The 23,431-nt window shown below is 38.4% G+C and overlaps 1 protein-coding gene across 3 annotated transcripts in view; it reads right to left on the bottom strand.

Annotated features, from left to right (window-relative positions):
* Window positions 1-23,431, bottom strand: part of FRYL (FRY like transcription coactivator) — a 267,508-nt gene that overhangs the window by 218,057 nt on the left and 26,020 nt on the right. For all 3 annotated transcript variants that reach the window (XM_053217387.1, XM_053217385.1, XM_053217388.1), the window contains exon 2: window positions 10,626-10,803. The gene's annotated coding sequence lies outside the window, so the exon portion shown is untranslated. The remainder of the gene's footprint in view (window positions 1-10,625; window positions 10,804-23,431) is intronic.

Here is a 23,431-nt window from a genome sequence, read left to right as displayed (position 1 = left end):
TTAAAAGGAAAAAATCGACTTTAAAACAAAGATTGTAACAAGAGACAAAGGGTACTATATAATGATAGAGGGGTCAATCCAACAAAAGACTAGAACGTTTATAAATATTTATGCACCCAATTTAGAAGTATCTGAATATATAAAGCAAACATTAACAGACATGAAGGGAGAAACAGCCATATAATACCAACAGAGAACATTAACAATTTTACGTTTATTTTTTGAAAGAGACAGAGAGAAACAGGCAGAGCATGAGCGGGGGAGGGGCAGAGAGCGAGGGAGGCACAGAATTTGAAGCAGGTTCCAGGCTCTGAGCTGTCAAGACAGCACAGAGCCCGACAGGGAGGTCGAACCTGTGGACCAGGAGATCATGACCTGAGCCGAAGCCGGCTGCTTAACTGACTGAGCCACCCAGGCGTCCCAGCAGGGGACTTTAATACCCCACTTACATCAATGGATAGATCAGACAGAAAATAAGAAAACATCACCTTAAATGACATGTTAGACCCAACAGACCTAACAGATATATACAGAACATTTCATCCAAAAGCAACAGAATATACATCCTCAAGTATGTATGCAACATCCTCCAGGATAGATCAGGTAGGACACGAAACAAGTCTGAATAAATTTAAGGGGACTGAAATCCTATCAAGCATCTTTTCTAACCACAGTGATATGAGACTAGAAATCAAAAACAAAAAAGAAAGAAAGAAGGAAAGAAACCAGAAATCAATGTTTTTTTAAGTAAAAACAAAAGGTGGGGGAAGGAGAAATCATATTATGGCCAACAAATCACAGAGAAGGTTATTTTAAGACTAAGTTCAATCCTCTTCTGTTAATGTCTTCCTACTAACTTAAAAGTCCAAGAACAACTTTATAAAGGAAAGTGACATTCTTCTGTTTCAGCCAGAATTCTTAAAATAATCTTTAACTTAAAATGTTTCCCAAAGATGGATGCTCGCAGTTCAAATGCCAGTGATAATTCAATTGGCTGCAAAATTCGGTATTAGCAGTCTCTACATTTATAGGGAAAACCTGACACAGTATACGAGTATCAATTGCCATATCTGTGGTTTCAAATGAAACTTCCTTCCACAGCACTTAAATCATCCTTTTTCTCCTAGGTCCCTGGTTTGCTTCATTTCCTTTAATCTTGCTTTATGTTAAGACAATATTTGGTCCCTGGCTCCATTTAGTGGAGTTCAGGGTCATCAGAATAATGCCCTTGGAATGTTGTCTCTGAACCAACTTCCTAATATAGGTTATGCTCCTGTTCTTAAGAACTTTAATATATCCAAATCATAATGTCCAAATCATAACAAGGCTAGATGTAAATACTAACTGGAAGATTTATTGGAGTAAAGCAAAAAAGGAAAGAAAAAAATTTTAAGCTTTCTAGAAACCTAACACCAGCTAGAGTATAATAAATAAAAATAGACCTACTTCTGCTACCTTTGTCGAGCCCAGTGGTTTATCAAGCTAGGTAGTGAAGGACACAATGAATAAGACAGATCTATGCCTTTATGGAATCTGAGACTCATCCAGTTCTAGGACCATCTCTCCTCAACTGTCCTAGAAGGGGAGTGTTATAGCAAGTTTCAATATGGTGCAAATGGGACTCACTGCAAAACAATAAGCACGTATCTTTTAATATATCGGACTTCTGTATTAAGGTTGTGATTGTATTTGAAACCGGAATACTCATGTAGGATTAGAAAGGAGAGGAAATAGAAGTGGAGAGTGCAAAGCTAGGAACTGAGTCATTTCTCCCACCTCATCAGGTTTTTCACCCTCGCTACTGGTTACATAAATCCTATGTGGAATGTAATCTTTCACTTAGGACAATTTTATCTCTTAAGCCTTTCATAAACCTGTCACACCATGAGCTACGTGAAACATTTTTTGTCTTATAGGTTCTCAGTTTGCAAAATAAAAACTTTCATCACTCCAAACTAAATGCAGTATGAAGATCACAGTACCAAGAGATAATTTGATTCTTGCCGATAAGCACCTGCCCTAGTTAATGTTTCAAAGTAATTTTTTTAACAAAATTATATTGCAGAAACTAAGACTTAATTGTCCTAATTTAAGCAAGCTCACTAAAAATTTCCATTAAGATATTTTTCCCTTAAAATAATATAACCAAAACACTTCCCGTTACTTTAATAGCGCTGAAACACCAAAAATTTGTAATGTGACTTTAGGAAATTCACTTTTAAAACAGATTTAGGAGGTTTAGACCGTACTGCATTTCCAATGACAAAAAGAAATCCCATTGAGGATGGAATTATTAAAATTATTATAATCTCCCGTTTTATTGCATCAATACGTATTAGAGGACAAAAATAGCCATTTAATTCAAGAAGTGATCCAAAGAGACTAAAAGTTACATTAATCTGTGAAAAGTCACATGTAAAACAAATCTATATAAACCCCATGTCCGTTATAATGAGAAAGGACCTCATATGAGAAGGCAGCACAAGGCATGTGGTACAGTTACACAATACTAAGCTATATTACCAGGCAAAGTGACTTAGTCTCATTTATAGGAGGGAAAGAGAAAGAAACATGAGGAAAAGAGGAAAACTTGTAAAAATAAAAGAAGATGGACGGGTACCTGGGTGGCTAAGTTGCTTAAGCATCTGACTCTTTTTTTTTTTTTTTTTTTTGGGAATTTTTTTTTTCAACGTTTATTTATTTTTTGGGGGACAGAGAGAGACAGAGCATGAACGGGGGAGGGGCAGAGATAGAGGGAGACACAGAATCGGAAACAGGCTCCAGGCTCTGAGCCATCAGCCCAGAGCCTGACGCGGGGCTCGAACTCATGGACCGCGAGACCGTGACCTGGCTGAAGTCGGACGCTTAACCGACTGCACCACCCAGGCGCCCCAAGCATCTGACTCTTGATTTGGTTCAGGTCATGACCTCATGACTCGTGTGAGCCCTGCATCGGGCTCTGTGCTAGCAGTGCAGAGCCTGCTTGGGAATCTGTGTCTCCCTCTCACTCTGCCCTTCCCCTGCTCATGGGCACTCTCTCTCAAAATAAATAAACTTAAAACAACAACAACAACAAAAAGATGGAGCACATAAGATCATTTTTTCCAAGTCTGCAGGCAGTATATGATAGGACTCTTCTCTTCACAAAAGAAACATGCTGGCTGGCTCTGATATACAAACAAAATCACATATGAGAATCAAGTATACTAATATTGTCAACATGCAGACTAGTGCTTTCAAGCTAGCAAGATCCCAATAACAGGTTAGCCAAGTAGAAGTTCGTCTACAAGACATCTCAGGTAAAAGAAGAGATTTAGATATGCTACATGGTCATGATTTTATTGGCCATTCTCCACCACCATAGAAATCAAATATTGAATGCTCTAAATGTGTCAGGAAGCCATCAAAATCCTCAAGGAGAAAGCAGTCAAAAAACCTCTTTGACCTCAGCCGCAGCAACTTCTTGACTCAACATGTCTCCGGAGGCAAGGGAAACAAAAGCAAAAATGAACTATTGGGACCTCATCAAGATAAAGCACATCCTTTGCTGTGCTTCCTCTGTACAGCAAAGGAAACAATCAGCAAAACTAAAAGGCAACTGACGGAATGGGAGATGACATATCAGATAAAGGGTTAGTATCCAAAATCTATAATCAACTTATCAAACTCAACACCCAAAAAACAAATAATCCAGTGAAGAAATGGGCAAAAAACATGAATAGACACTTCTCCAGAGAAGACATCCAGATGGCCAACCGACACATGAAAAAATACGCAACATCACCCATCATCAGGGAATTACAAATCAAAACCACAATGAGATACCACCTCACACCTGTCAGAATGGCTAACATTAATTAACAACTCAGACAACAACAGATGTTGGCGAGGATGCGGAGAAAGAGGATCTCTTTTGCCCTGCTGTTGGGAATGCAAACTGATGCAGCCACTCTGGAAAACAGTATGGAGGTTCCTCAAAAAACTGAAACTAGAACTACCCTACGACCCAGCAATTGCACTGCTAGGCATTTATCCAAAGGACACAGGTGTGCTGTTTCGAAGGGGCACATGCACCTCAACGTTTATAGCAGTGCTATCGACAATAGCCAAAGTATGGAAAGAGCCCAAAATGTCCATCGATGGATGAATGGATAAAGAAGGTGTGTGTGTGTGTGTGTGTGTGTGTGTGTGTATTGCAGAGTATTACTCCTCAGCAGTCAAAAAGAATGACAGCTTGCCATTTGCAACTACATAGATGGAACTGGAGGGTACTATGTTAAGCAAAATTAGTCGGAGAAAGACAAATATATGACTTCACTCATATGCGGAATTTAAGATACAAAACAGATGAACATAACGGAAGGGAAGCAAAAATATAAAAACAGGAAGGGGGACAAAACATAAAAGACTCATATATAGAGAACAAACAGAGTTGTTGGAGGGGTTGTGAGAGGAGGGATGTTCTAAATGGGTAAGGGGCATTAAAGAATCTATTCCTGAAATCATTGTTGCACTATATGCTAACTAACGTGGATGTAAATTAAACAATAAATAAATTTAAAAATAAATAAATATGTATAAGTCCCAGACTCCAAAGGCCCAAGAACCTGAAGCTAAAATGTCTGAGGACAGCAGAAGATGGAAATCCCAGCTCAAGGAGAGTGAGCAAATTCACTCTTCCTCTGCCTTTTTGTTCTATTTGGATCCTCAGTGGATTGGTGATGCCCACCCACAGCAGTGAGGGTGGACCTTCTTTACTCAGTCTACTCATTTAAATGCTAATCTCTTCCGGGAACACCCTCACGGACATACCCAGAAATAATGTTTTACCAGCTCTCTAGGCATCCGTTAGCCTAGTCCAGCTGACACACAAAAGTAACCAACACAGGGAGCCACCATGAGTTTTTGACGAAGTAAGTAATATAAATGGACCTGTGATTTCTAAAAGTTACCTTTAGAAGCATATGGGAAAGAAGGCTGAATGAGCAGGACCAGTTGGTAAACACCTACTGGAGTAGCCAACAGATAACTTTCTGAACTAAGGCTGTGGGAGACACCAACAAAGCACCGAAGTAGAACCGAAAGAAATTCACAACTGAACGAATGGGGGACCATCACTTTTCACAAATATGACCACAGCCTCCTAAAGTTCTCCCTCCCATACATTGCCCCACTACAGCTGGGAGTGATTGTTTTACAAACTAAATCAAGTTGCATCTCAAGGCCCTCCACCCCGCCTCCCTACAGACCAAACTGGACTTTTCACTTCCTAGACGTTCAACTTCTTTCCTGCCTCAGGATCCTTCACACACTGTTTTCCTTTATCCGCAAACTGGCACCCTGGTGTTTTTCACCAGGCGGAACCCTAACCGGTCTTCAAATCTCAATTTGAATGTCCCTCCCTCAAAGACCTACCCACCTAAACTCTCTAGTCTAGTACCATGTCCCAACCTTTAGAGTCTCTCTTGGAATACTTACACACATGCAGACATGGGTTTATGTATATATTTGATTAATATCTATTCCCCATTAGACTATTCCTAAGATGTAGGATTATAACTATTTGTTACCTATACCTAGCCCAGTACCTGGCACCTGGCAGGTACTTAACAAACACCTGCTGGGGGTGCTTGGGTGGCTCAGTCGATTGAGCGTCCAACTTCAGCTCAGGTCATGATCTCAAAGTTCATGGGTTCAAGCCCCACGTCGGGCTCTGTGCTGACAGCTGGGAGCCTGAAGCCTGCTTTGGAGTCTGTCTCTCCTTCTCTCCTGCCCCTCTCCTGTTTGTGCTCTGTCTCCCTCTGTCTCTCAAAAATAAATGTAAAAAAAAAAATAAATAAATTTCTTTAAAAAAAAAAAAAAAAACAAGCACGTGCTGAATAATAAATATACCACAAGAGACCACTTTGAGTTCTTGACTGGGAAAATAACAATGCCATTACCTAATAAAGGGAACACAGGAACATCAAATCTGTGGATAAAGTGGAATTCTACCTGGGGAATATTGAGTTGAAGAAATAGTGAATTAGGTCTGAGCTGTAGAATCACCAGTGAATGATCACTCAGCCAAAAGAATAAATGTAACATTACTGGAAAAGGAGAAGCAAAATAAAGCAAGCTATGAGCAGATAAGACAAACCTCTATTTAAGTGGGAGGAAGAAGAAAACAGACAAAAGGTTTATATTCCTAATATGTAAAGGGCTTATAAAATAGCAAATATCAACAAACCTGAAGAAAACGAGGCTTACAAAAATGGACAGTTAACAGTAAAGAAAAATGCAAATGCCTCCTAACCATATAAAAATACATTCAGCCCAATGTGTACCTCAAGGTAAACTTGGTATAAGACGATCTTTAAAAAAAATTGTTGTTAATTTAAATGATGCTAAAACGTGTATAGGGCTCCTGGGTGGCTCAGTGGGTTAAGCGTTCGACTTCAGCTCAGGTCATGATCTCCCAGTTTGTGAGTTCAGTGCCCGCATTGGGCTCTGTGCTGACAGCTCAGAGCCTGGAGCCTGCTTCAGATTCTGTGTCTCCCTCTCTCTCTGCCCGTCCCCCACTCAAATTCTGTCTCTCTCAAAAATAAATAAACATTTAAAAAGTAAATAAAATAAAATGTCTATAAGGAAATTTTTAAAGTTAAAGATATTCAATTTCACGCATGAGATGAGTGAAATTAACCTAACAGTGATATTCCATTCAGTAAAAAAACAAAAGTTTGACAACATATTCTGTTGCTGAGGTTATGCATAGACAAATAGGCACTTTCACACATTACCAATGGGAACACAGAGACACATGAGGCACCCAGTTCTGATAGTATTATCCCTGGTGTCATTGAGAACCAGAATTCTTAGCTAAGAAAAAAAGATACAGATGTAAAATAAAAGACTGAGCAAAAATCTTATAGAGCTGAAACAGAATTGGAAATACCAGTATAAACTCATGAGGTTCTTAATCTTAAAAAAATTTTTTTCCTAATTTTGACAACTGAAAAGATCTAGTGACAATGGTCAATCCATTAGAAATAAGAACCTCTAGAGGCCAGATTGTAGTCTTGAAATCCTACTCCCCAGTAAAGGAATCAGGGGTCCTTTTGGGTCCAGCAATATCAGGTGTAGGGAGGAAATGTACATGATGTGCCTAGAAATCCTTGTCATACCAGATAATCAAAGAAGCTATCACAAACTACTAGAGTCATGTCAAAATAACTCAGCAACTTTAAAAGGCTCCCACTGGTCCAAGATTAAATAATTTAAGCAGCAAAGAAAAAAAAAAAGACAATGAATTTTTCAAAATTCAGTATGTTTAAATCTAAGAGTCCATAATGACTCTAGGGAAGAAGAGGCGACCCTAACTGATCACTACTGGAGAAGGCTAATATAACCAACTCATTGTTTTGAAACTGGTAAGTCAGAAGAAACTATCAAGCTTTTCTCCAACCTTTCCTATACATACTGCACTACTAGGTAACAAATAGTACATGAGGAACAGTTTCCCTTTATAGAAGATTTCACATAATAAGTGAACAGTAAAGTTACAGTGTTACGTCTTGCAACCCCTAATTATTTAATAGACCTAAAGCAGGGAGCCCACTGCCTGTTTTTGTAAATAAAGTATTATTAGAACACAGCTATGGCCATTCATTCACATTTTGTCTATGGCTACTTTCCCACTACAAGGGCAGAGTATAGTAACTGTATCAGAGGAGACCAGATGGCCCACAAAGCCTAAAAATACACGATCTGGCCCCTTACAGAGACCGTTTGGCATTCTCTCATCTAAAGCATTGAGCATAAACGGCAACTAATCAGCATTAAGAGAGACGACTAAACACTTGTGTACCAGACAGACACTTGCCAAAAGAAATTGAACCTGAATCTGAGCAAATCTCCGGATCCAACTGCCAATTAACAAGAAAAACAAAGGACAGAGGAATATGCTTATTTTTTTTAAGACTGCATTTTTAAGTAACCTCTACACCTAACGGGGGGCTTGAACTCACAACCCCAAGATCAAGAGTTGCATGCTCCACAGACTAAGCCAGCCACGCACACCGACAGATGAGTACATTTAATCACTTCACAGGAATGTAATCAGGAACATCCACATCTACGGCCCAAAGACCCAATTTGCTCAACAAAAATTTTAAGGACACAAGGCAGGGGGAACTTAGGAGAAAAATCAACTAATTGCAATGAAGGGAGGGCTTATCTAGATCCTGATTCAAACAGCTCAACTGGTTTGGAAATGTATGAAATAATCAAAATTACCACGAACTGCACATTTTATTACATTGGGATTGTTGCTGTGTTTTTTTTTTTTAAAGATGATAATGGTATTGTGGTTGTATTTTTTAAAAGAAGATCTACTTTAAGAATACATACTGGAATATAAACAAATTATATGATGTCTAGGATTTGCTTTAAAATAATACAGAGTGGGAAAGAAGTCCATGGAAGAGAAACAAACAATTTGGCCATGATTTGATAATTATTAAACCTGAGTGATGAATACAAAGGGGTTCATTACACTAGCCTATTTACTTTGTACAAGTTAAAATTTTTTTTCCATGATAAAAATTAAAAATAAGGCAAAATCTTTCTTATTCAGACACAGAAAAAAATCTGATGGAAAAAGGTCAGGAAGTATGCTAGATCACCCCAAAAAGGCAACTGGACCGTGACAAGGTGTGGGATCTTTCCAAAGAAGGGTAAGAAGCCAACTTTGAAAAGAACCAGTTCAGAGATCAAGCAAATGACTTTTACAAACTGAGTTATGTGCCCTTTTCCAACTATTTCAAGCACCTAGAAAAAGGATATATATGGCCAACGAACTTAGTTTTGAGAACTAATTAAGACGTGTTCCTCAGAGTTTTAAAAAGGCAAGAGACCATAAGATGTAAGAATGATCGTGGAGTTTGGGTAAGTGGAAAGCTAATGAGGCTAGGAAACAGCCCACCTGGTTAAAGAAAACAAAACAAAAACAAAAACAAAAACAAATGCCAAGAAACTACAAGTCAAAATTAATACTAAAAACAGATTTAAGAAGTGGGATGTGACAGAGGTTATGATCACGACAGGAAGCTTGCCAAAGCCTCAGAAATTAGAAGTCTTCCAGGCGACGGTGAGGTCTAAGGTACGAAGTGATGGGGTGTGCGCAGCAGGCAGAACTTTTGGGTTCCAGTCCTGATGAACGAATGCTGGGTAACTAATCGGTTTCAGCTCCCTGCCAAAGAATCACACCCTTCTCCCAAGCTTATTTCAACAAGTAACTGTATGTGTAAAGGTCCCAGGATTGGGAGCTCCGGTCTAAGACGTAGTGATATTGGAAAATCGGTAAGATGAAAATGATGGATGCTAGACGTATCAAGGAAGCAGGATGAGAGCCACCAACATGATAAAAGAGACAACATCAGAGTCAAATAAAGGAAAATTCTAGAGGTCAATAGAAGAGGATGGAGAGAAATGTGGAGAGAAAGAATGAAAGACCTCAACTTCCAAACAAAATGATTAACTGAAAAATGTTGTGTTAGTGAAGGCATTATTGTAACCCCACACTTCCAAGAAGGTAGTCTAAAAATCTATCAAATAGGTTACAGAAGAAAGGTATCCTCAAAAGACCAAAAAAATCTACCAATTTGTTCATTATGATCATAAAGTGTTAGATGTATGAAAATACCAAAAAACCTGAAAAAACATTTAGTTTAATTCGCTCATTTCATAGATGAGAAAACTGAGGTCTACTAAGGCTAATTAACCTGCACTCAAGAACACCATACAATTAATGATCAGAACTAGGGCTAAAATGTACCCCATTCTTCACTCACCCTCTTGACCTTGCATCCTCATTTAATGCCATGGTTTCCATTTGGTGACTGACTTCTCTACAACACTAAACGCCATCATATATTTTCATGCTTCGATAGCAGGCATTTGATAAATATTTGTCGCCTGACACTCAAAGTGAGCCTACTTCAATGATTTTCTTTCAAATGTCTCCCATATCAGCAACTGGTTCTGCTCACTTTTACTCCTCTGCCCCACAACAAAAAGGTACTGAGGAAATCTCAGAGGTGTTCAAAAAACATGTCGGCTAACTAGCATCCATGCTTCCAAAAAACGTTAGAATGCGAAAAGGCACACATAGTACCGGGGGGGGAAAAAAAAGAGTTGACGTCACTCTCCTCTTATCATCTCCAAAAATGTGTCATTACATAATGTACACATCAATGGGAAGTAAGACGATGTTCTTGACCGGATGGACTCAAAGCACCTAAACTGACAGGAAAAGACCGTAACAGGATAAACTACCTCAGTCTTACAATAAGGGATTATGGAGAATGCACGGAGTACAGACTTCACACATGTTTACGTATTTTTAATGTATTCTCTATAAATGTTACATATAATCCTGGACCTAGAATCTCATGGAAGGAATGTTCTGAGCCTCCAAAAACCTGATGTTACTACTATTTTTAGACGTGATTTTTTTAAGTTAGCAAAAAAAAAAAAAGGCAGGTATTATAAGAAGAGAAGGCATCATAGAGGGGAAGGCAATCCACACAAAAATTATTTTTACAAACTTCTATTATTCTTTTAAAAAAAAAAGTACGTATCCTTACCACTTAGAAAGAGTTGTTGAGGCACAGAGTTTGTAGAAAAGACACCAATTTTGGAAAGGATCCATCTAGAAGCTTTTTCGACCTGGAGCTTGTTGTACTTTATAGGCACGCAAGTGGGCACAGTAGTGCAAGCCGTAGTGATTCACCATGTACGAAGCCGAATATGGAATGTTCAAGGCTGGAAGATAAAAAATAGAGAAAAGGAAAATACTCGGGCTGGTTATTAGTAGCACCCATGTTTAAAACAAAAGGTGTCCCATTTTACTGGTTTTTATAGAACAAATATCATTACTGAAGCTAAGTTTTTCTAACTGAGAACTTGCGCAAGAAGAACTTACTTACATAAGTATCTTAACTACGTAGGGAAAGAATCTATCTGGAGAGAGAAAACAAGAAAATGAGAATTAGTCTTCCAAAGGCTCTAAACTAAAGATTTCTTTGCCACCCCTAACTTCTTTGTCAAATACATTATAAATTTCCCTACCATCTAAACACAATTACCTGTTTCTTAATGAAACAAGGGGGATCATCAAAGGAGTGCTTCCACAGTACTTGAGGATATATACCTTATAGGACTTGGGGTAATGACCCCAGAACGGCCTTTATTTCAAAAGGTACCCCCAAAGTACCCCAACAAATAAGCACCCTCTGTTCCTGGCGGTGGTGTCAATATCTACAGAGTTAGGAATGAATTTATCCCTTGACCCAACAATCCTCTTTCTGGGACATTCTCCTACACACGTACTTGTACACTCATAAAGTATACAGCAAGATTGTTGTGAGATTGTTTGTAAAAGTGAAACACTGAAAACAACCCAAGTGACACATGATCTAGCAATTCGACTCCTGGGTATATAACAAGTGATAAAATACATCCATGCAAGAATAAAAACGTAAGTGTTCACAGTAGTGTTATTTGTAATAACCAAAAGGCAGAAACAAGACAATGGTCATCCACTTTTATAGCAATTTGACAGAGTAAATTTATGTTCCTTGAATATAATGATAAAAAGGGTGGGCTTGTATTTTATGTATCATATTTAAAGAAAAAAAAAGACAATGGTCATCAACTGATGAACGGATAAATAAAATGTGATAGATCCCATCCAATGGAATATTTCTGCCACAAAAAGGAATGAAGTAATGATACATGCTACAGCATAGATGAATCCTAAAAACTATGCAAAGTCAAAGAAGCTAGTCACAAAAGGCCACATATTACATGATTCTATTTATATGAAATGCCTAGAATAGACAAATCTACATACAGAAAAAACAGATTAGTGGTTGAAGGGCTGCGGGGGAGAGGAAGATGGGGAATGACTAATGGGTATACTGTTTCTCTCAGTTTCCAGTCACTTGCACTCTGACCCAATACTAAATACTAAAATACTCTTCCTAATGACTTTGAAAGAATTTTAAGTGCCCATTCTAACTTGTATCTGACCTCCCCTCTCTCACTACTCCAATGAACCTCAGATTGCTGCCAAGTGCACAACTAGGATCACAAAATTCTCTGGTTTGGTAGTACAGTGGTACCCCTAATTCCTACAGAATAAAGTTCAGAAATTAATTAGCCTCAAAGTCAAGATCCTAATGGCAGAGAATAAACTACGAGCACATCTTCCTAATATTCTCTAGACTACAGACAAGCTGAACTCTGCTCCGTGCAAACATATCCCATTCCTACACCCACATCTTTTTTCCATCTGGAATACCCACCCTTTGTTTCCATGCACTGAAATTCCTCTAAAATCATTTTTAAAGCAAAAAATCACTTATCCGACCAGAGCATTGGATTTCTCAACTCTCACACCTTCAAGGACTAGTTTACAAAGACTATAAAGGGTACTGCAAGTATTGTAAGTATGAAGTATAAACTAAGAAGAGCCAACATATATCACTCAACAAATGTTACTGCTACTCACTCAACAAAGTAACCAATAAATATTTTTTAAATTGACATATAAAATTTAAAAATTGTGTTTTCCAGCCATACTACACTCTTGGCTCTAGAAGTAACAGTTTAAGGTTTGACACCTTTGAAAGTCATGATGATGAGAATTTCTGATCATCAACAGGTTTCAATTACGGGGAATCTCATACAGATTCATGATGTAAGAGCAGCAACCCATTATTTCTTTATTTAATCAAGAGCCAAATTGATTCGTAATCATTTTACAATATATGTCATAAGTCATTATGATGTATACCTTAAATGTATACAGGGGTACATGTCAGTTATACCTCAATAAAAAGGGGGGGACAATTTGATTCACTTTATTCAGTAATATCCACCAAAAATAGGGAAAGAGGGCAAGTCTTACCAAAAGACAATAGTTTCATTATCTTTTTTAAATTGTGGCAAAATACACATAACATATAATTTACCATCTTAATCATTAAGTGTGCAGTCAGCAGCATTAAGTACATTCACACTATTTGCAAACAGCACCACCACCCATCTCCAGAACTCCTTCTATCTTGCAAAACTGAAACTTTGTGCCCATTAAACACTAACTCCCCATTCTCCCGCCTACCCCCACCCTCCCCGCCCAGCCCCTGGTAACAAGCATTCTCCTTTCTCCTTTCTCTGTCAAGGAGTCTGACTGCTCTGGGAACCTCACGCAAGCGGAATCACACAGGATTTGTTCTTTGTGACTGGCTTATTTTATTTTACTAAGCATGATGTGCTCAAGGTTCATGAGTGTTATCATTTTTCATTAAGAACTTCAAAACCACAGAAAGGACATGGTTTAAACAGATTCTAGTTTAAACTCATGGTTTAAACATACTCTATACCCTAGAGATTTAGAAGACTCAAATTACAGAAAGAAAGGAAAAAGAAGAATAACAGGTACCAGATAATCCAGTCTGATACCAGGCATCCTGCTCCATACAACTCTGAGGAGGTAGTGTTATTATCATTCCCGATTGGTAAATGACAAAAAGGGGGCCCAGGGGACCATGCGGTATTAGGTAGGCCTCCTATGCTACTTTCCTATTTCCATTTTGTTCTTACCTGACATATATCCATATATCCATTTATTTATCTCCTTATGTGCCAATTATGCGTAGACCAAAAACACTGAAAATCACTACTTTAGTCGAAGGGTCACATTTATATGACAAAGTTGTGTATATTATACAACATAGTTTAACTAAGCATCTTACAATCTCTGGCTTTTCTGAGATGTTTGTCCATAGGTACACTTTTTTTTTTTTTTAATGTTTATTTTTGAGAGCCCAAGTGACAGAGCACGAGCAGGAGGGGGCAGAGAGAGAGGGAGACACAGATTCCGAAGCAGGCTCCAGGCTCTGAGCTGTCAGCACAGAACCCAACACGGGGCTCAAACCCACGAACTCCGAGATCATGACCTGAGCTGAAGTTGGATGCTTAACTGACTGAGCCACCGACTGAGTTTATACTCTGGTGGAGAATATGGTAATGAAGCAAATACATTAAGGGGTTATTTATTTATTTATTTATTTACTTAACGTTTATTTATTATTGACAGAGAGAGAGAGCATGCGCATGGGAGGGGCAGAGAGAGAGAGGGAGACACAGAATCCGAAGCAGGCTCCAGGCTCTAAGCTGTCAGCACAGAGCCCGATGCGGGGCTCGAACCCACAAACGGTGAGATCATGACCTAAGCCAAAGTCAAATGTTCAACCGGCTGAGCCACCCAGGTGCCCCCATAGGTACATTTCTTTAGATACTCAGAAATTAGGAGACTTTATTACTGCCAAAGATATATTTAGAGATTTTTGCCCCCAGCAGGGAGGGGAGGTGGAAGGCATTGGAAGGCCAGGGTAGAGGATAAAATTCCAAATGAAAAGTCCAAGCAGGCTTGTTTTCCAGTGAGCCCAAATCTGTTAGAACATTCTTATGTTCTATAAGTTTTATTGTTTCCATCAAACTTCACCTGAGGACTTTTCTACTAAGCATGAGTTTACAATAGAAAGGGCGATATCACAAGGTTGTGATAGTCTACTTACACCTTAACTATATTCTCCCTATAATATTAGCTATATTTACAGTAATTTGATTTCCTTCTGCTTCAGAATGAAAGTAAATATTCCCACCATCCTGTATTGCTATATTTTCTCCCTCAAATTAGTTACGACTTTTATTACATTTCAAGACATTATGAATTAAATACCTAACATTTAACTTGCTTAAATTATTTTTTCATAATTTAAATTACAGCAAGTACATCCACAATTAGAATATAAAATGTTATGAAGCAAAATCTGATTTTTAAGGACTCTGACTAAATAAATCCCCACTTATAACAAAGTCTACAATTCCCACTAATTTATTGTTTGCAGAAAATAATTTCTTTTGAGCACAATATGAGCACTCTTACTCATAAGAGAAGTACTGTGTTCACAAAATAATTTTATCTTCGCTGATATAATAAGAAGTCAGTGGTTTCCTTTTTGTGGTAAACAATGGGTCTTAGGAAACACATTCCTGCTAAATGTCTTTTACATTTTTTTTTTATACACAATTGGTTCAACTTCCTAATAATCACCATTTACCAGAAATGTGAAAGATAAAAATCTATCAAGATACACAATGAAATTAAGCAAGCCAAAAAGAGAAAAAGAAAAGAAAATTACAAAGAGGGCAGGGTGGAGAAAACTTCCAACCCAACACCAACCATCTCCAAGCTACTTTTTAAAACTGAGAGTATCAGGGAGCCCGGATCTATGCTGAGAATGTGGAGCCTGCTGGGGATTTTCTCTCTCTCTCTCTCTCTCTCCCTTGCTCTCTGCCCCTCCCCGGTTCATGCTTGAGCTCCAGCTCTCCCTCAAATAAATAAATGAAAGTTATCAAAAATATTTGAAAACTGGGGCACCTGAGTGGCTTAGTTGGTTAAGGAACCAACTTCGGTTCAGGTCATGATCTCACAGTTGGTGAGTTCGAGCCCCACGTCAGGCTCTGTGCTGGCTTTAGATTCCGTGTCTCCCTCTCTCCCTACCCCTCCCCCACTCACGCTCTGTTTCTCTCTCTCTCAAAAAAGAAAAAGAAAAAATAGTTTTTAAAAAACTGAGAATATCGGTTTCAAGGTGACAAAAATCTACATCTTTTTTCTACATTCCCAAGGGACCATGCCCATCAGCATACAAACATATTATATGATCCCTACCTTAAGGGAAGAAAAAAAAAAAAAGAGGCCTCCCATGATACTGTGATTTATACTAAGAAATACATATTTGGTCTTCATCCCATTTCTGGTATAGGACTCCTAAAACCCTTAGAATTTCCTAAGTGATGAGAGACTTAAAGGTGTCTTTTGTTGTTCATGAGGTGACTTGGGGGCCACACCTAAGGATCCGAACTAATTGCCAGGAGAAGCAACCATATGATTAGAGGGCTGGAACTTTCAGTGTCACCTTGCCCTTCACCCGGCGTCAGGGGGGAGACTGGAGAATGAATCCATCGCCAACGGCCAGAGATATAATCAACATGCCTGTGTCATGAAACCTCCATGAACACACAAAAGGATGAGGTCTGTCTGGAGAGCTTCCGGGTTGCATATGTGCAGACAAGGGGACAGTGGCACACTATGAGGGCAGGGAAGGTCTGGGCCCTCTGCCCATATCTTGCCCTGTGCAGCTCTCCCACCTGGCTGTCCCAGCTCTGTATCCTTTTATAATAAACTAGTAATCTAATAAATAAAATGTTTCTTCAAGTTCTGTGAGCCACTCCAGCAAATGAATTGAACCCGAGGAGGAATTTTCTGGAACCTCTAACCTACAGCCAATAGGTCAGAAACCCAGGTTGACAACCTGGACTGGTGTCTGAAGTGTGTCCGTGGGGGCGGGAGTGGACATGGGGACGTGGTGTTGTAGGACTCGGTCCTTCAACTGTAGGATCTGCTGATATGTCCAAGTAGTGTCGGAACTGAGTTGAATTGTAGGCCACACAGCAGGTGTCTGAGAATTGCCTGGTGGTGTGGGAAAAGCCATGCATACATACACACACATCTGGAATTAATGATCAGAACGTCTACCTCCCTTGACCACAAAACCCCTGTCCATGACTAGAGCATCTCTCTGCTCCCTGTTGTAGTAAAAGTCTCCCACACAGTTGTCTCTGTACAGTATTTTACTAGCTTCTCTTCACCCTCTTTTCTCATCTATCCGTTGCAAGGCTTTCTACCTTCCAGTCCACAGGACTGTTTGTTGATGTCACTAATGACCTCCATGCCTCATGAAATCTAACGGTCAATATCAGGCCTCATCTCAGTTGACTCCACAGCAGCACCTCCCTCCCTCCTTTTTGAAAGACTGTCTTCGCCTGGACTGCAAAATGCCACACTCCTGGTTTTCTTCCTCCTCCTATGAGATGGTCTTCCTCCACCTCTTTCCCAGCTCAGAACATTGAAGAGCCCAAGGTCAGTTGTTGGCCTTCTTGTCCACTGGCATTTACCTCTAAGTGACCTTATCCAGTCTCAAGGCCTTAAATTCAAATTTGGGATTGTCAGCATATAGACGGTGTCTCTAACCCCACTCTCTCTCCTGAGCACTAAGCTCAAAAATCCAACCATCCATTTGGACATCAAATAGGATCTCAAACTCAACTCTTTATACATCTCCTTAAATCTTCACCTGCCCCCAACATTGTACCTTAGTAATAATACCATCATTCTTCTAGAAGTCACTACTTCATCCTAACAGAAAGTAAAAAGATGAACTGAAAAAACAATAACTCTTCTTAGATGCAGGAGAACAGTGAGGTCATAGGGCAAATCAGAATTCCCAGAATTGAAGAAACAGACAAATACAGAGTCACACCTTATGGAACAGAAACCTCCATGGAAATCAGTGCCAGGGTAAGAAAACCTGAACTTTAACTGACAATTTGCTGGAGGTTCGGTGTGGACAACTTTGAGAGATTAAAAACTCCAGGAAGACCCAGTCATAGGAGAAATTCTACACTTTTATTTATGAGTTTTATCTCCAAGAGCTAGACCTGGTTCTCACAATGAATATCAGAGAAAAATCCCTTCATGCTTCTCAGTGGGAGGGGGTGGGGGTAAGAATATTCCAAAGCATTCTGTTCTTCTTAACAAGGTCAGTCTTTAGGAGAAACTATTTAACCAAAGCCTAACTGACCTGAGGGAAAGGAAATACCCAACGCCAGCCCACTCTAGCCATCCTTTCCTACCTAAGGGGGTAAAGGGAGAACTGAGAAGCACTTGCGAAATTCACAGTCCAGAGGCACAGGCTCACTAACACACTGACACCTCATCATAGAACCAAAGAACACTTCTCTCCCCCCACTTTACCACATTACTGGAGGTCTATTTACAGCCATTTACTCAAAATCAGTACATCATGTCCAGCTCTGAAGAAAAAAATGACAATGCATACTAAAAGAAAACACACACACACACACACACACACACACACACACACACACACGGTTCGAAGAGACAGAGTAAACACCAGAATCAGACTGGGATATGGCAGGAATGTTGGAATTATCAGGCCGGCAATTCAAAGCAATTATGATTTATATATTTTCAGGGCTCTAATGGATAAATTAGACAGCATGCAAAAAGAAAGGGTCAATGTAAGCAGAGAGATGGAAATTCTAAGAACCAAACGAAACAACTAGAGATCAAAAACACTAACAGAAACGAAGAATGCCTTTAATTGGCTTATTAGTAGCCTGAACTTGGCTGAGGAAAGAATCTCTGAACTTGAAGACAGCTCAATAGAAACTCCTCACTCCCAAAAAAATAATAGATTAGAAAACTAAAAAGAAAAAAGAAAAAAGACTGGGGGCACCTGAGTGGCACGGTCAGTTAAGCATCCAACTTCAGCTCCGGTCATGATCTCACAGTTTGTGAGTTCCAGCCCCACATTGAGCTCACTGCTATCAGCGCAAGCCCACTTCAGATCCTCTGTGCCCCTCTCTCTCTGCCCCTCCCCTGCTCAAAAGTGAATAAAATATTTTTTAAGTTAAAAAAAAAGAATTAGTTGAATCAATTTGAAAAAGAAACAAAAAAGACTGGGAAAAAAAAAAGAATAGAATATCCTAGAACTTCAGGACAACTACAAAAGATGGCACATATACATAACAGTAATAATAGAAGAAGAAAGAAAGGAACAGAAGAAATATTTGAAACAATAATGCCTGAGAATTTTTTCGAATTCACGTCAGATACCAAACTACAGATCAAGGAAGCTCAGGGACCACCAAGCAGGATACGTACTAAAGAACTACAACCAAGCATATCACACTCAAACTACAGAAAATCCAAAATAAAAAGTCCTGAAAGAAGCCAGACAAGGTAAACACCCTACCTAACGAAGGAGCAAAGATAAGGATTACATCCAATTTCTCAGAAACCATGCATGCAAAAAGAGAGTGAAGTGAAATATTCAAAATGTTGACAGGAAAAAACCACCTAGAATTCTGTACCCTGCAAAATCATCCTTTAGAAATGATGGAGAAATAAAGACTTTCTCAAACAAAAACCAAGGTAATTTGTTGCTAGCAGACCTGTTCATGTACATAAAGAAAGGAGAAGCATCAGGGAAGGGGTAACGAAGGTAAAATTAAAACTTCTCCTTATTCTTAATTGAGCTAACAACAGTTTGTTCAAAGCACTAGCAACAATGTGTTCAATTACGTATGCTTATGTAAATGAAATGGAAAATAGCAATGATACAAGGGAAGGGTGAGAGGAAACAGTATAGCATTATTTGAAAGTGGATTTAGATTAGTTGTAAATGTACATTGCAAACTCTAGGGCAATTACTAAAAACAATTTTTTAAAGTACAATTAATATGATAAGAAAGGAGGGGCGCCTGGGTGGCTCAGTCGGTTAAGCGTCCAACTTTAGCGCAGGTCAAGATCTCATGGTTCATGGGTTCGAGCCCCACGTCAGGCTCTGTGCTCATGGCCCAGAGACTGGAGACTGCTTTGGATTCTGTGTCTCCCTCTCGCTCTCCTCCCCTCCCCTGCTCATGGTCTGTCTCCCTCTCTCAAAAATAAACAAACATTAAAAAAAAATGCTAAGAAAGGACAGAAAACATAATTATATAAAATGCTCAACTTAAAACCATAAAAGGCAGAAAAAGATTAGACTACAAAACAGAGAACACAGAACAAGGTCACAATCAGAAACAGTAACAAATATGATAGTTATTAATCCAACAACAGAAATAATCAATTTGAACATCAATTGTCTAAATGCACCAATTAAAAGAAAGAGACTGGCTCAAAAGAGCAAACAACAAGGCAGATTGCCTACAAGAAACTCACTTTAAATATAAAGACACATATGGATTAAAGTAACTGCATGGAGAAAGATATGCCATGCTAAACACTAATAAAAAGAACAATGGAATAGCTATATTACTTTCATACAGAGCAGACTTAAAAGCAAGGAAAGTTATCAAGGATAAAGAGGACGACTACGTAATGACAAAAGGGTCAATGCTCCAAAACCTAACAATCTTCAATGTGTATATGTCTAACGAACATCAAAATACATGAGGCAAAAACTGATAACACTGCAAGGAGAAATAAATGAATCTACTATTATAGTTGAAGATATCAACACTCCTTTCAGAAATGAACAGATTTAACAGGCAGAAAATCAATAAGGACATAGTTGAACTCTACAACACCATCAATCAGCTGGGTATAATTGACATCCCTAGACCACTTCATTCAGCAAGAGCAGAATAACACTCTTCTCAAGCTCACATGGAACATTCACCAAAATAGACTACATTCTGGCCCACAGAATACAACTTAAGAAACTTAAAAGAACAGAAATCCTACAATGCCTACTCTCAGTTCACAGTGAAATTAAACTAAAAGTCAATGACAGAAGGATAACTGGCAAATCACAAAGTATTTGGAGATTTAAGAACATATTTTTAAATAATACATGATCAAAAAAGAAATCTCAGAAGAAATTTTAATATATTTTGAACTGAATGAAAAATACTTAAAATTTGTGGGATGCAGCAAAAGCAGTGCTTAAATGGAAATTTGTAGTAGTAAATATATATATTAGAAAAGAAGATCTAAAATCAACAATCTAGGGGCGCCCAGTGGCTCAGTCAGTTAAGCGTCCAACTTTGGCTCAGGTCACGATTTCAGTTTGTGAGTTTGAGCCCCACGGCGGGCTCTGTGCTGACAGCTCAGAGGCTAAATGGAGCCTGCTTCGGATTCTGTGTCTCCCTCTCTCTCTGCCACTGCCCGGCTCATGCTCTGTCTCTCTCTCCTTCAAAAATAAACATTAAAAAAATAAGAAATAATAAAAAATAAAATAAAATAAAATAAAATAAAATAAAATAAAATAAAATGAAATAAAATCAACAATCTAAGTTTCCACCTTAGGAAACTAGAAAAAGAAGAGCAAATTGAATTCAAAGGAAGCAGAAGGAAAGAAATAATAAGAATTAAAGCAGAAATCAATGAAACTGAAAACATGAAATCATTAGAGAAAAATCAATGAAACCAAAAGCTGACTTAGAAAAACAGGAGAGAGGATATAAATTACTAATGAAAAATGAAAGAGGGACATCATTACAAATTCCATGAACATTAAAAGATAAAAAAGTACTATGAACAACTATATGCCCACAAATCTAATAACCTAGATGAAACGGACTAATTCTTTGAATAGATAATCTGAATGGCCTTATATCTATTTTTCAAACTCAATCAATAATTAATTTAATTTGTATTCCCAAACTGAAAGCATCAGGCCCAAATGTGTTCACTGGTGAATTCTACCAAGCATTTACGGAAAAACTATAACAATTCTCTACAATAACTTTCAGAGATTAGAAGCAGAGGGAATACTTCCTAACTTATCCCATGAGGCCAGCATTACCAAAACCAAAGACAAGGGAAGAAAACTATACAGACTAATATCACTCATTAACAGAAGTGCAAAAATCCTCAACAAAATATTAGCAGTAATGTATAAAAGGAATTACACGCTATGACAAAGTGGGATTTATCCCGGACATGCAAATATGGTCCAACATTTGAGTATCAATTAATGTAATCCATCATGTTAACAGGCTAAAAAAGAAAAATCACATGACCACATCAACAGTTGCAGGAAAAGCATTTGACAAAATCCAGTACCGAGTCCTAATAAAAACTCTCAATAAAATAGGAATAGAGGGCAACTTCCTCAACTTGATAAAGATCATCCACAAAAAAACTACAGCTAACATCATACTTAATGGTGTGATGAAAAACTGGAAGTCTCCCCAATAAGATCAGGAACAAGGCAAGATGTCCACTCTCACCATTCCTTTTCAACATTGTACTGAAGTCCTAGCTATACAATAAGACAAGACAAGAAAAGAAATGAAATACAGATTGGGAAGGAAAAAAATAAAACTGTCTTTGTTTGCAGATAACACGATCATCTAAGGTGAAAACCCAAAAGAACACACGCACGCACACACATCCGTAACTAATAAGCAATTATAACAAGGTTCAAGGATACAAGGTTAATATGTAAAAGACAATTGTGTTCCTATATACCAGCAGTGAACAAGCAGAATTTGAAATTAAAAACAATGCCATTTACACTAGCACTCCCCAAAAATGAAATACTTGGGTATAAATTTAACATAATATGTACAAGATCTATATGAGGTAAACTACAAAATTCTCGTGAACAAAATCACAGAACAAAATAAATGGAGAGACAGTCCATGTTCATGGACAGGAAGACTCAATATTGTCAAGATGTCAGTTCTTCCCAATTTAATCTATGTATCCAATGAAATCCCAACCAAAATCCCAGTATGTTACTTTGTAGATATCAACAAACAGACTCTAAAGTTTATACAGAGAGGCAAAAGACTCAGAATAGCCAACATTATATTGAGGGAAAACAAAGTTGGAAGACTGACACTATCTGACTTCAAGACTTAAAATAAACCTATAATAATCAAGACAGTATCATATTGGGGGGAAAAACAGACAAACAGATCAATGGAACAGAACAGAGAACCTAGAAACAGACCCACATAAACACAGCCAAACTGATCTTTGACAGAAGAACAAAAGCAATACAGTGGTACAACTATGGCCTTTTACACAAATGGGACTGAAACAACTGGACATCCACATGCAAAAAAAAAAAAGAATCCAGACACAGATCTTGCACCTTTCACAAAAATTAACTCAAAAAAGATCATGGAGGGGCGTCTGGGTGGCTCAGTCAGTTGAGTGTCCGACTTAGACTCAGGTTATGATCTTGCAGCTCGTGGGTTTGAGCCCTGCATAGGGCTCTGTGCTGACGGCTCGGAGCCTGGAGTCTGCTTCAGATTCTGTGTCCCTTTCTCACTCTGCCCCTCCCTCGCTTGTGCTGTGTCTCTCTCTCTCAAGAATAAATAAAACAGTAAAAAATATTAAAAAAAAAGATCATGGACCTGAATGTGAAATGCAAAGCTATAAAACTAGAAAATAACAAAAAGCAAAAACCAAGATGACCTGGGGTATGGCAATGACTTTTCAAATACCAAAGGCACAATCCATGGAAGAAATACTTGATAACTGACTTCATTAAAATGAAAAACCTACTGTGCAAAAGACAGTGTGAAGAGAATGAGAAACCAAGCCACAGACTGGGAAAAAAAAATATTTGAAAAAAAACAAACAACAAAAACACCTAATAAAAGATTGTTATCCAAAATACACAAAGAAATCTTACAAGTAAATAGGAAAATAATTCGATTAAAAAAATGGGCCAAAGACCTTAACAGACACCCAACCAAAGAAGCTTATGCATACTGC

The sequence above is a fragment of the Acinonyx jubatus genome, chromosome B1, assembly GCF_027475565.1.
Source record: "Acinonyx jubatus isolate Ajub_Pintada_27869175 chromosome B1, VMU_Ajub_asm_v1.0, whole genome shotgun sequence".
In the NCBI taxonomy this organism is placed as follows: Eukaryota; Metazoa; Chordata; class Mammalia; order Carnivora; family Felidae; genus Acinonyx; species Acinonyx jubatus.
This window is presented reverse-complemented; position numbering and strand designations above follow the sequence as displayed.